Here is a 15,216-nt window from a genome sequence, read left to right as displayed (position 1 = left end):
AAAGAACAAATGGCTTCCATGATGGAGGCCATGTTAGGAATGAGGCAACTCATGGAGAAAAACGTGGCCACCGCTATCGCCGTTAGTTCGGCTGCCGAAGCAGACCCAACTCTCCTAGCTACCGCGCACCATCCTCCCCCAAATATGGTAAGACGAGGAAGAAGCACACTGGGGCATAACAGCAACCCCCATTTGGGATACAACCGAGTGGCTTACCTTTATGGATTGCCGCCTAATTACACGCCGCCAGTCATGCAAGACGATGCGGGTCATGTCTCTTCCCCCATCCTTGAAGGGGAGCCTCCTCAACAGCCCGACGAGGTCCACGAAGATCATCAAGAGTATGCCCAAGGGGATGTCGAGTTCTACCCCCCGATCCCCGTCGAGGGGCCGGCACCCAACACTTTGTCTCAGCCCAACCTCACAGCACAACCAATATTCTTGTCCACAGAAGGACCACCCCCGGCGACCGAGGAAAGAAGGGGACTCGATCTCCTCGAGGAGAGATTGAGAGCTGTTGAAGGCTTCGGTGACTATCTGTTCGCAGACATGACAGATCTTTGCTTGGTACCAGATGTCGTCATCCCCCCAAAATTCAAAGTGCCCGATTTTGACAAGTATAAAGGGACGACTTGTCCTAAAATCCATCTCAAGATGTATTGTCACAAGATGGGGGCACACCCTAGGGATGAGAAGTTGTTAATACATTTTTTCCAAGATAACTTAGCTGGAGCTGCAGTTGTTTGGTACACTAATCTGGAAGCTTCCCGCATCCATACTTGGAAGGACATGATTACTGCTTTCCTAAGGCAATATCAGTATAATTCCGATGTGGCTCCCGATTGCACTCAGCTACAGAATATGTTTAAAAAGGAAGGTGAGACCTTTAAAGAATACGCACAGCGGTGGAGAGACCTGGCGACACAAGTGGCCCCTCCCATGATCGAAAGGGAGATGATCACCATGATGGTAGACACTTTGCCAGTGTTTTACTATGAGAAGTTAGTAGGCTACATGCCTTCCAGCTTCATGGACTTGGTATTCGCCAGGGAAAGAATTGAAGTAGGGTTGAAAAGAGGGAAGTTCGATTACGTTTCCTCCACAAGTACCCATGCTAAAAGAGTCGTAGCAACTGGGGCAAAAAGGAAGGAGGGAGATACTCATGCCGTCACTTCCGCACCCGCATGGGTCAAGCCCCCGCAGACCTCTCATGGTACACATCAATATGCACAACATCATCCGAGCTTTTCAGCTCGCGCCGTGAACTCCTCCAATTCAACACCCGTGCAGCCTAAGGCACCCATCCAGAGGGAGGCCCCCCAAGTTCTGGCTCCAACCATGACTCGCCCGGCCGGCAATTCCAACGCAATGAGGAACTTTCCCCCGAAGCCAATTCCAGAATTCACCCCTCCCAATGACATACGAAGACCCCTTGCCGTCCCTTATCGCCAACCAAATGGCCGTAATAACTCCCGGGAAGATCTACCAACCCCCTTTCCCAAAGTGGTATGATCCTAACACAACTTGCACGTACCATGGGAATACCCCGGGGAATTCCATTGAAAAATGCTTGGCCCTTAAATACAAGGTCCAACATTTGATAGATGCTGGATGGCTGACATTTCAAGAGGTAGGTGTGACCCGCTCGCTAATCATGGAGGGGGAGCAGTTAATGCCATTGAGTCAGATAGGCCGCGCAGGTCTAAACCTTTAAAGGACGTGGCAACCCCTAGGAGGTTTATCTTTGAGGCCCTACAAAAGGGAGGTGTGATTCCCCACGGTGGGCATAAAGAGGATTCTTGTTTGTTGCATTTCGGCAAGCTACATAACATGGAAACATGTTTGGCAGTAGAGGAATTGTTGCAACGAATGATAGATCAAGGCCGACTGGAAGTCGATGATGAAGGGAGGGAAGAGCAGCATATATGTATACAGTCCGCGGATGAGAGAAGTTTTGGAAGGCCTAAACCTTTGGTGATATATTTCACTAAGGACGCAGCTCCACAAAATCCCCAATACCCCTCGGCAACTAAACCTGTTCCTTTCCCATACCAAAACAGCCACGCAGTCCCGTGGAGGTATACACCTCCGAGTGAAAGGGAAGAAGAAGCCACCGACGTCAGCTCATTGTCGACCAAGGTAACCAATATCACGGGGCTGAACGGTGTGACCCGCAGCGGTCGCGTGTTTGCACCTTCCGACCTGCCAACACAACCTGCAAACAGTAAGGGAAAGGCCAAGATGGTGGAGGAACAAAATGACAAGACGACCCTCACTCCAAACGAGGATATTCCGGTAAAGGGTCTTCCGGAGAAAAGGGATGGCTACGACAAGAAGGAAGTGTCGCTAGAGGAAGCAAGCGAGTTTCTCCACATTATTCAGCAGAGCGAGTTCAAGGTCATTGAACAGCTCAACAAAACCCCGGCCAGGGTCTCTCTTTTGGAATTACTCATGAGCTCTGAGCCTCATTGGGCTTTGCTAGTAAAGGTCTTGAACAAAGCTCATGTGGCTCAAGATATCTCTGTAGAGGGCTTTGGAGGACTCATCAATAATATCACCACCAACAATTATCTCGCCTTCGCCAAAGAAGAAATCCCTGCCGAGGGGAGAGGGCATAACAGGGCTTTACATGTATCAGTCAAGTGCATGGACCACGTCGTAGCCAAGGTGCTTATCGATAACAGTTCCAGTTTAAACATAATGCCCAAAAGCACTTTGGAGAAATTACCGTTTAATGCTTCCCATCTAAAGCCAAGTTCCATGGTAGTCTGTGCCTTCGACGGCACCCGCTGAGAGGTTAGGGGAGAGATCAACCTCCCTGTACAGATAGGCCCCCATACCTGTCAGGTTACCTTTCAAATAATGGACATTAACCCCGCTTACAGCTGCCTGTTGGGGCGCCCATGGATCCATTCGGTGGGAGTCGTTCCCTCTACACTCCACCAAAAATTGAAGTTCGTAGTGGAAGGGCATTTGGTTATCGTATCGGGCGAGGAAGACCTCTTGGTGAGTTGCCCATCCTCTATGCCATATGTGGAAGCCACGGAGGAGTCATTAGAAACGGCCTTCCAGTCTTTTGAGGTGGTTAGCATTGCCTCTGTAGATTCCTTCTCTGGGCAACCTTGCCTGTCCGATGCGGCAGTAATGATGGCCCGAGTGATGTTGGGGAATGGTTATGAGCCCGGAATGGGTTTAGGCAAGGACAACGGCAGCATAACCAGCCTGATAAGCTCTAAAGGAAATTGTGGGAAGTTTGGGTTAGGCTATAAACCCACACGAGCGGACATAAAGAAAGACATTACAGGAAGGAAGAGCGGAGATCAAGGCTCGCCATTGGGACAAGAAGTCAAAAGAGACCCGCCCTGCCACATCAGTAGGAGCTTTATAAGCGTGGGTCTAGGACACGAAGGCCAAGTCATTGCGATATGTGAAGATGATTCGCCAAGTGGGTCGGAGTTGGTACGACCATGCCCTCCTGGTTTCCGACTAGGAAATTGGCGAGTGGAGGAATGCCCAGACATTTACGCAACAAGCATAATATAACCCTTTGTGGCTTTTAAACTCTACAGTTAGGCCTAAGCTTTAGAGTTTTCTTTTGTTAAGGCTTTGTGTCTTTTGTTCCTAAAATTATAAAATAAAAGATCTTTCTTCATCTGTTCGTACGTCTCTACCCATTCTAATCCATTTGCATGTTTATTTCTTTACGTTTAACACCAGATCCGACGACGAGTCCCTCGAAGGTACTAATATCTGGGACCCGACCATTGATTTCGAGCAAGAAACCAATCAAACGGAGGATGAAGAGGACGAGGATGTGGGACTTCCCCCAGAGTTGGAGAAGATAGTCGCCCATGAAGACCAAGAAATGGGGCCTCATCAAGAAGAGATAGAACTAGTGAACTTAGGAACCGACAGTGGGAAAAAGGAAGTAAAGATAGGCACGGGTATGACCACATCCATTCGTGAAGAATTGATAGCCCTGCTGAAAGACTACCAAGACATCTTTGCTTGGTCGTACCAAGATATACCCGGTTTGAGTTATGACATTGTACAACACCGACTACCTCTAAATCCCGAGTGTTCCCCGATAAAACAAAAACTGAGGAGGATGAAACCCGAGACATCCTTGAAAATAAAAGAAGAGGTGAAGAAACAATTTGACGCTGGTTTTCTGGTAGTCGCTCAGTACCCGAAATGGGTTGCCAACATTGTACCAGTTCCTAAGAAGGATGGGAAGGTGCGAATGTGTGTGGATTATCAAGATTTGAATCGAGCCAGTCTCAAAGACAATTTTCCTTTTCCGCACATCGATATCCTCGTGGATAATACGGCCAAGTTCGCTTTGTTTTCCTTTATGGACGGATTCTCCGGTTACAATTAGATAAAAATGGCGTCGGAGAATATGGAAAAGACTACCTTCATCACCCTGTGGGGAACATTCTGTTATAAGGTGATGTCCTTTGGACTCAAGAATGTTGGGGCAACTTATCAACGGGCTATGGTAGCTTTGTTCCATGATATGATGCACCAAGAGATCGAGGTCTATGTGGACGACATAATTGCCAAATCTAAAACCGAGGAGGAACACCTTGTCAACCTGCGGAAGTTGTTCGAAAGGATTAGGAAGTATCAATTGAGGTTGAACCCCGCTAAGTGCACTTTTGGGGTCAAATCAGGGAAATTGCTAGGTTTCATCGTAAGCCAGAAAGGGATAGAGGTGGACCCCGAAAAGGTGAAGGCCATCCTTGAGATGCCGAAACCCCGTACCGGGAGGCAAGTCCGAGGTTTCCTGGGACGTTTAAATTATATTGCCAGATTCATATCACATCTCACTGCTATTTGTGAGCCGTTGTTCAAACTCTTACGCAAAAACCAAACTGTCCGTTGGGATGAGGATTGTCAAGAGGCATTCAGGACGATCAAAAAGTGTTTCATGAATCCTCCTGTGCTTATGCCACCGGTACCCGGAAGGCCTCTCATCTTGTATATGACGATTTTGGACGAGTCAATGGGATGTATGCTGGGGCAACATGACGAGTCCGGGAAGAAAGAGCGCGCTGTCTACTACTTGAGTAAGAAGTTCACGACCTGTGAAATGAATTACTTCCTGCTCAAAAGAACGTGTTGTGCTTTAGTCTGGGCGTCCCACCATCTAAGACAATACATGCTGAGCCATACCTCCTGGTTGATATCCAAGATGGACCCGGTTAAGTACATCTTTGAAAAGCCGGCTCTCACAGGACGGATTGCCCGGTGGCAAGTCTTGCTATCCGAGTTTGATATAGTTTACGTCACCCAAAAGGAGATAAAAGGAAGCGCCTTAGCAGATTATTTGGCTTAGCAGCCTCTCAACGACTATCAGCCCATGCATCCCGAGTTCCCGGATGAGGACATCATGACCTTGTTTGCGGAAAAACTAGACGAAGATCGGGACAAATGGACTGTATGGTTTGATGGAGCGTTAAACGTTCTAGGCCATGGCGTTGGAGCAGTATTGGTCTCTCCAGACAATCAATGTATACCTTTCACAGCCAGGTTGGGGTTAGACTGCACCAACAATATGGCTGAGTATGAAGCGTGTGTCTTGGCCGTCCAGGCGGCAATTGACTCTAATGTCAAAATGCTCAAAGTGTACGGGGACTCAGCACTGGTGATTCACCAACTGAGAGGGGAATGGGAAACTAGAGACCCCAAGCTGATACCCTACAAAGCCTATATCAAGGAGTTGGCTGATTCCTTTGATGAGATCTCCTTCCATCACGTTCCCCGGGAGGAAAATCAAATGGCGGATGCGCTTGCTACTCTGGCATCCATGTTCCAGCTAACACCGCACGGGGACCTACCATACATTGAGTTCTGGTGTCGTGGCAGACCCGTGCATTGTTGTCAGGTGGAAGAAGAACGGGATGGTAAGCCTTGGTATTTCGATATCAAGCAGTTCGTTGAAAGCAAAGGATACCCACAGGGGGCTTCCGACAACGATAAAAGGACATTAAGGAGATTGGCGGCCGATTTCTTCATGAGCGGGAGCATACTATATAAAAGAAACCATGACATGACTCTCCTGCGATGCGTGGATGCCAAAGAGGCAGACCACATGATCAAGGAGGTCCACGAGGGTTCGTTCGGAACGCACGCCAATGGGCATGCTATGGCCAGGAAAATCCTGAGAGCATGTTATTACTGGCTCACCATGGAAAGTGATTGCTGCATCCATGTAAGGAAATGCCATAAATGTCAAGCGTTCGCGGACAATGTCAATGCTCCGCCGCATCCTCTGAATGTCATGTCCTCCCCTTGGCCTTTTTCCATGTGGGGGATAGACGTCATAGGGGCCATCGAACCCAAGGGTTTGAACGATCATCGCTTCATTCTCGTGGCAATAGATTATTTCACCAAATGGGTCGAAGCGGCTTCCTACACCAATGTCACGAGGAGTGTAGTGGTCAGATTCATCAAGAGGGAGCTGATTTGTCGGTACAGACTCCCTAGGAAGATCATTACCGACAATGGTACCAATCTGAATAACAAGATGATGAAGGAAATGTGCACGGATTTCAAAATCCAGCATCACAATTCCATGCCCTACCGACCAAAGATGAACAGAGCCGTTGAAGCAGCCAACAAGAATATTAAGAAAATTATTCAGAAGATGACAGTATCATACAAAGATTGGCATGAGATGTTGCCTTTTGCCTTGTATGGATACCGAACTTCGGTACGAACTTCTACTGGGGCAACGCCATATTCCTTGGTTTATGGAACGGAAGCAGTACTCCCATTTGAAGTAGAAATCCCTTCCCAGAGGATATTAGCAGAATCAGGCTTAGAAGAATCAGAGTGGGCTCAAACACGCTATGACCAACTCAACCTTATCAAAGGTAAGTGCTTGACGGCCATGAGCCATAGGCGCCTGTATTAACAAAGAATGAAGAATGTGTTCGACAAGAAGGTGCACTTGCGCAAGTTCCATGAGGGGGACCTTATGTTGAAAAAGATGTCCCACGCTGTTAAAGATAATCGAGGGAAGTGGGCCCCGAACTACGAAGGACCTTTCGTTGTGAAAATGGCTTTATCTAGAGGGGCCCTGGTGCTTAGCAACATGGATGGCGAGGAGCTGCCTTTACCCGTGAATTCTGATGTTGTCAAGCGATACTATGCTTAGAATCTGGGGCAATTGAGGATATCGCTGCATGTTCTTTTATTTTTGTGTATTCTTCTTGGTTTCCCCCAGGGATTCCCGTTTACTGTATATTTCTCGTCACAGTCTTTTAAAAGAAGAGAACATGAGTTTGAGATTTCAGTCCTCACTTCGTAAGTAGAGGTCACGACCGATGGGTCGTCGTCCCTTGCCTAGCTCTGGAGAAATGGAAAGCGCCGCTGCAAGGCAGCCTAGTATCCTTTAAATTTACAGTAATTACTGTTGTGTCTTTAAAGTAAATATTGGATATCTGCCCTGAGTGGGTTCGAGTAAGCAAACGCTGCCCGTTGAAGGCCATACTTACATCTCCCCTAAAAAAAAAGTGTAGCTTAGCTCACCTGGGCGAGCACCCCTGCACCTGAAAATATAAAAAAATGAGGGAGGGGAATTTTTTGCACCCCAAAAACTCCCCCCCCCCCCTCATTCAAAAGCAAGACCCACGGATTTCATGAGTTTGCAGCCCTAGGGTCACCATTTTTCACGTTTTTGATTCCGTTTTGCGCTATTATTCATCTCCAACAAGTAAGTACCTCATTCTTGGGCTCTCTAGCTTTCCATTGATGTATTTTGGTACTCTAAGTTGCATGTATTTGCTAAAAAACGTGAGGGATTTATCCTTGAATTGTTGCTTGTTTTTGTTGAATTGAGGGGTTGTAAGGGATGGCCTTAGGCCTAGGGGGCATTCTGAAGTAATGGGGCATGCCACATTGCCCCCATTCTCTTGATATTCATGCCTAAACATGCGCCCACCAAGTGCTCGATGAAATGCCTCAACGACATATGAGCATGGTTTTGTGAACTTTGGACTGTGGGGCTGATTTATATGTATGAGGACAACACGTAGAGGATAAAATAAGTGCCCGAATGCGATTCTAGGCCTAGGAACCCAAGCTTTTAATTTCAATATAAAGGAGCATGACTTATGCCTAGGAATCTAAGTTTTGGTTTTGAATGTAAAAAGGCATGAATATTAGGACATGTTTGAGAGGTTTTTGATTGGCTGCCTCATGAGGAATACCTTGCACCTAGGTAGCATGGAAAATACCTTTCAATGGTATGTATATATGTGAATATATATAGCATGGAAATGCCTTGCAAAGTGTGAATGTATAACAAATAATGCATTTCAAAAATCTGTATATGTAAGAGTAAAAAATGCCTTTCAAAATACGTATATTTGTGGGTAGGTAGCATAAGGAGCCTTTCAAAAAAAATGTACCCATGGCGAAATGGCACAAGAATGCTTCCCAAATGAATATATGATGTGGAATTGCCTCTCAAGTGTAGATAGATGGCATGAAAATTCATTTTCAAATAAATGCAAGTGTGTGCATGACGTGAGATTGGCTATCCAATGTGCGTATATGTATAAATAAATGTGAATGAAACAACAAAATTTTTTAAATACTTCAAATGTGCGTAGGTAATTTTTGGTAGTAAAATACTTTGAATATGAACATGTGTAATTTTGGCACAATACCTTGAGCATGCATATATGAATTCTTTTCAAAAAAATTATGTGGTAACTGGAATGTTTTGAATATCCTTGTATATTGATAAATAGCAAGATACTTGGCACGTATGCACGTTGGTAAATGTTCTTCTTTAAGGAGATGTGGTTACAAATTTGTTCTAAATCAAAAGGATTAGCATGCCATTTTTGCTTTAAAATAGCATTTCCTTGTAAACTAACTTTCCAAATGTTTGCCCTCGCAGGAAATGGCTCCGAAAAAGCTTTCCGCAAAGAGATCTAGGAGGGACGCCGCAGCTGAAGGGACAAGCGCCGCTCCCGAGTTTGATAGCCACCGTTTCAGGAGCGCCGAACATCAGCAGCGTTTCGAGGCCATCAAAGGATGGTCGTTCCACTGAGAGAGACGCGTCCAGCTCAGGGACGATGAGTACACCGACTTTTAGGAAGAGATAGCTCACTGGCGTTGGACGTCGCTGGTCACTCTCATGGCTAAGTTTGACCCAAATATAGTCCTAGAATTTTATGCTAATGCTTGGCCCACAGAAGAGGGAGTGCGGGACATGCGATCATGGGCGAGGGGGCAGTGGATTCCCTTTGATGCAGATGCCCTCAGCCAATTCCTAGGTGACCTGCTGGCGTTAGAGGAAGGCCAGGAGTGTGAGTTTAGTCAGAGAAGGAACAGGGCCGATGGGTTTGACGAGGAGGCCATTGCCCAGCAGTTATGTATACCGGGTCAGGATTTTGCCCGGACCGATGCAGGGAGGCGGGTGCGGATCATGCGCACCAGTATGACCACCTTGACACAGATGTGGATGACGTTGCTGCTCAGCAATGTCCTACCCAATGATCATAACTCCGACCCTTCTCTGCCGAAGTGTCAGCTGGTGTATGCCATCCTGACACGGATGAGCATCCATGTGGCTCAATTGATTGTTGATGCCATCTATTTATTTGTAGGTATGTAACCCACCAGGCACCCTCTAGACCCGGATAAGTCTAACAGGGCCCTGGGGTTTCCAGCGTTGATCACGGGCCTCTGCCAGTCATTTGGGGTTCCCATCACACCTAGTAAGGTGATCCGGCCACCGATCACCCGAGCCTTCATTGAGAAGTATTGCACGCCTAGGAAGGCGCAGGGTGATGCGCCACAGGCCGTAGACGCACCGCGACCACCTCATCAGGCTGATCCCGCTGGGTCATTAGGCATGGAGCGGTATCTACAGCACTTGGTTCGCCAACAGGCGGCCAACCACCGGGGGTAGGTGCAGATACATGAGTGTCTCTACCAGCTCAGCCTCAGTCAGCAGGGCCTGGGTTTCGCTCCTTTTGCATGCCCTACTCCAGATCAGTTTAGGGTTGAGGTCGAATGGCCCGGAGATTGGCCCGAGGACCAGACGGAGGAGGCACCTACAGGAGTTCCCGATGATGCAGAGGACGCCCGCATGGATGAGAAGATGGCAGACTTGCTCGGCTTCTTGGGAGGAAGCGGAGCCACGTGACCGAGGTCACCGCATTTTTTGACATTACTATTTTTTGATTAGTTTGCTATTGACGTTTTTCTGTTATTGTCTATATTGCTGTTGGCATTACTATTTTCTATTTTTTGTTCATATCGACTTAGCGCGCGTCTTCTCGCTCGGCAGATGGACTCAAGCAGTGTGCTTAGCAGGATGAGCCCTCGCTCAGCGAACACGCACAGCTCATCCTTCTTCCAGATTCTTTCTCGCGCTCAGCCAAAGGAGTGGTGCGCTCAGCAGATGACTCGTTAAGCCAGCAGATTGACTTAGCGAGAGGATGAAAATCAGCACTTCACAAACTTGCCTAATTAACCTGAAATTGAGAGAAAATGATTATTAAATACACAAAACGGGAGTACTGAATATTTATTACCTATCTTTAATCAAAAAGTAATTACAACACTACAAAATAACCATAAATTGGAGGAGTTTGATACAATTAACACATGTTTTATACAAAAAAGTTAGTCGTATTCATCGACTAACACACAACCCACCATTCTTCCTTTTCTTTACTACCTTCTGCTGACATTCAATGGTGAATCATATCCAAAATCTCAAACAAACTTCTACAACATGAATCTTCCATCAATATCCAAAATCTCACCATTCCTTTTCTTTGTATTTTCATTCACTTTAAAATTATATATAAATATATAAAAAATATAGTTTACTAAAACCACGAAACATTCTAATACCACGGCGGGATGATTTCCTTATCCAAACCCAAAGATACAATATAATAATAGATATAGCAATTTTAGTAGTATGAAAATTTTTATATAATATAATCAACATTTTAAGTAGTATAAGAAATGTTATATCAACGTTTATTCAAAAGTTTAATTTCTTTTCAATTTTTTTTATTGTTAATCAATCATAGATTTTTTTAATATAGCTTATAGAATAATTATTATAAAAAATGATAAAAAAATTTCAATATAATTACTATAAAAATTAATAAATTTACCACATATGATAATTTTGTGGTTGAATAACAATATAAATGTACACATATTATTCATTTATTAAATTATAGTTGGAGAGGATAAAATTATCAAAGTTTATAAGTCATTTTCATTCATTTTGAAAGAATATATAAATATTGCTAAAACTTCCTAAATTCATAGGATCTTCTAATATCACGGGATGACAACATTATTCAACCCCAAAGAGAAAATATAATAATATACACTTCCATGAATGGATAAAATATTTGTTGGTGAGACTCACAATTGACAAGCATTGAAAAAAGTGCATGAACCCTCTTCAATGATGTGAGAAGATAACTCATAACAATTATGTGATATTACTATTACTATGTGTTTGGATGGGGGATTTAAAAATTTCTAGGAAATTCAAATACACAACATTTTAATTGCCTTGATTTAAATTCCTTTCATTTTACAAATATTTTGTTTGGATGAGGCAATTCAATTTCTTGTATTTTAATTTCCTTGTTTGGATAAAGTAATTCAATTTCAATGAAATTCAAATTTTCATTTTTAAATATTTATTTAAAAATTAAAATTTCAATATTGAATGAAAATAAATATGAGTCATTTTTTAAATAGTTAAAAATTCAAAATAAATTTAATTCTATACAATACTTAATAATTTTTTAATATTTAATAATTAAATAATCAAAATAATTTTAATGCTAAACAATTTTTGAATCTTGCACAATTTTGAATCTTACACAATATTCTTACACAATAATTTATAAAGATTAAAATAAAAAATTGTAAGAATGGAAAGAAAAGAAAACTAAATTAAAATACCTAAAAAGATACTTTAAGTTCTATAAATATTATTGATGGACTCTGGACTTGCAAGTTACCACGCTAGTGATGTCTATGTTTAATAAAGCCAGGCCAACATAATTGATTTCAAAGTGGGTTGCTTGAAGACTGGACGTAGGCACTGGAAGTGACTGAACCAGTATAAATCGAGTTTGCATTTCTCTCTTCCCTTAAACTTCTTTTATTTATTGCTATTTATCTTTTGCTTTAAAGAAGTTTATTATGAATTATCTTTTGAGTAATTCATGTTAAGAGTGCATTGTTAATCCAAAAAGTGAGTGAAATTTTAATTGGGGAATAGTCTTTGTATCTTAATTCAACCCCCCCTTCTTAAGATAACTGAGGCCATTTGTCTAACATGTATAACAAGCTAGACATTTTCTTAGAACCAAGTTGAATGTGATATTGTTCAGTGAGAGTTTATAGGGATAATATATCAAGATTTGAAGCCAGAAAATGTGTTACTCTAGAGCAATGGGCATGTGTCCCTAATAGATTTTGATTTGTCATTTTTAACATCTAGCAAGCCACAAGTATCTTAAAGACAATAACTTGATAGTGTAGTTTTTAATTATAAGCAATATTATTTTTAATAAGTTTTAATTTAGGCCACTAAAAAAAATTTTATTTACATTGTTGCCTCTTTGCAGCTTATAATTTCAGCTACCAATTCAAAGAAGAAGAAAAAGAAGAAACATAAAACTCAGAGGTTCCAATTAGATAGCTTGCTTTTTCTATACATATATGTAAAAGAAGAAAATGTGTAGGAATTGAGTCTTTTAAGTCGAAACTGCTTGTTTCATTACAACTATGAAATACTCTCTTTGATTTATATTTGCAAGATATCCATATTTCAAGAGGAAATAATTTTTTCTCTACTTTATTGCTTATAGTTTCTTGAACTCAATGCAACTTGTTTGTGTAGTTTTCACTGGAGAGGCATGAGTTTACCTTGAAAATGTTTAATTTAGTTAAAATTAATTAGTCAACTTAATCTTATCATCTCCCTACTTATCAAGTTTTATTATTTGTTAATTATTTGTTTAAATATTTTAATTTAAAATTAATATATTTTTTATAAATTGGTTTTAGTTGGTTCATTGTAAAAACAGACAAAATATTAAAAAAAATTGCATAAAACAACATTGCTTGGTCTAATATTGATGTGTTAAGGGCACTTTCTACATCATTTTTCACCAAAACTGATGTTGTAAGCACATTGAACATCGGTTTTGCCAAAAACTGATGTTATAAATACACTTTCTACATCGGTTTTTTCAGAATCATGCTGTTATGCACCTTACAATGTCGTTTTTGACCAAAACCGATGTTGTTTTTGTAGTTTTTGCTTTTTTTTTTGTATATTTCTTACTACACGACATCGATTTTTGTAAAAACCGATGTCGTGTGGTGTATGTTAACATTGGTTTTTTGTAAACCCTTGTTAATGTCGATAGTTTCAACATCGGTTAAAAATCGATATTGAAAGTAAAAAATAATCGATGTTAAAAGCCTATTTTCTAGTAGTAATTGAATTATTTAGGTATTATTCAAGTTTAATTCTTAACAAAAATAATTTTTTGTCATGCTTTACTTACCTCCTAATTGAATTTTGGATTAGTTAAGGTATCTTTCCCTGATGAATCAGTGGATTAAGACGGAAAAAAAACAACTTAAAGTACATACATCAAAAGCACAAAGAATGTTTTGCGGGAAAGTAATCAAGGAAAAAAAACTATAAGTTCTATCGTATTTTCTCGCAGGTTTTAATTTCATCGTTTGAGGGTTCATTGCCCCTTTGAGTCAACCAAAAAAAAATATCATAAGCACGAAGAAGCCAATTAAAAGTTTATTTATTGAGCTCTAAAATATCAACTCTTAAACAATTTAAAATTTTAAGCATTGTGTGTAAATTATTGTACAAAATCAGGATTTTTTATGTTATTTTAATTAAAAAGAAAGATTTAAATAACATCATGTGATTTAAACTTAAATATTTTTTTATGATACTCTTTAATATAAGTAGTTCTTAAATTAACCTCTAAACTATAAGTACTGATTATTTTAGTTATTAAAATTGTAAAATTATTATTATAGTCCCTTAAAGTTATTAAATATTAGCCATTTTAGTCCTTATTATTATACTTTTAAAAATTAAATTGGCTAAAATGAAATAATTTTGATAAATAAAATTTCTATCATTTTTCAAGGATTAAAATAATATTATGAATATTGTTTTTAAAGACTAAATTGACAATATTTTGTTTTTGTCTCCTAACCACATGTATTCTCTACTAGAAGCAATCTTGTCATGTCGGTAGGATCACTATGGACAAATTCTTCTTTCAAGTATTTTATGTAACTGCATATCCTTAAGAACTAAAAATCGAGATTTTTGATTAAGTTGGAACAACTTCTGGTTGTATTTTTAATTTTAGAAAAAAATTTAATTTATTGCTCATTTAATAACGTATTGATTTATCTAAAGATTTAAATTTCTTAAGTAATGTTGAGTTTGTTATCTTATCTTTAGTTCCCAGTTTAGCGAAATCAAATTGCATTCTGATAAGTTTCCATTATCTTTATTTAGATTATCTTTAATTAGCTTTATTTATCTTTTTGTTAGTCTTATCTTTTTGTTATTGTTGTTGATAAATGCCTATATAAAGGCTCATGTCCTATTCAATAAATATCCATTCTCCAATTTGTTTGAGAGACACTTTGCAATCTTTACAAATTGGTATAACAAAAAGCAGTAGACTTTGAGTGAATGAAAATGAGTGGGGAGAAGAATTTTGTGTAACCCTCCATACCATGTTTCGATGGTCATTATGACAATTGGAGCTTGCTTATGGAAAATATTTTGAGATCAATGAGGTATTGGAATTTGGTGGAAACTGGTTATGTAGAACCAGCTAAAGGAGCACTGTCAACCGAGGTGCAATAGAAGGAATTGGAGGATCTAAAGTTGAAATACCTCCAGGTTAATAATTATGTTTCAATCCAATCATTGACAAAACAATTCTTGATCAAATTTTGGAGAAAGGGACATCAAAATAGATATGGGACTCTATGAAAAAGTTTGGATGGAATGCAAGAGAGAAGTATTCAAATATGCAATCCCTAAGGATGGATTTTGACGTTCTTGAGATGAAAGTTGGTGAAACCTTAACTAAGTACCGTGCTCAAGTTATGGGTTTGGCCAAAAAGATGAGGAGCAATGAA

The sequence above is a fragment of the Glycine max genome, chromosome 1, assembly GCF_000004515.6.
Source record: "Glycine max cultivar Williams 82 chromosome 1, Glycine_max_v4.0, whole genome shotgun sequence".
Lineage (NCBI taxonomy): Eukaryota > Viridiplantae > Streptophyta > Magnoliopsida > Fabales > Fabaceae > Glycine > Glycine max.
This window is presented reverse-complemented; position numbering follows the sequence as displayed.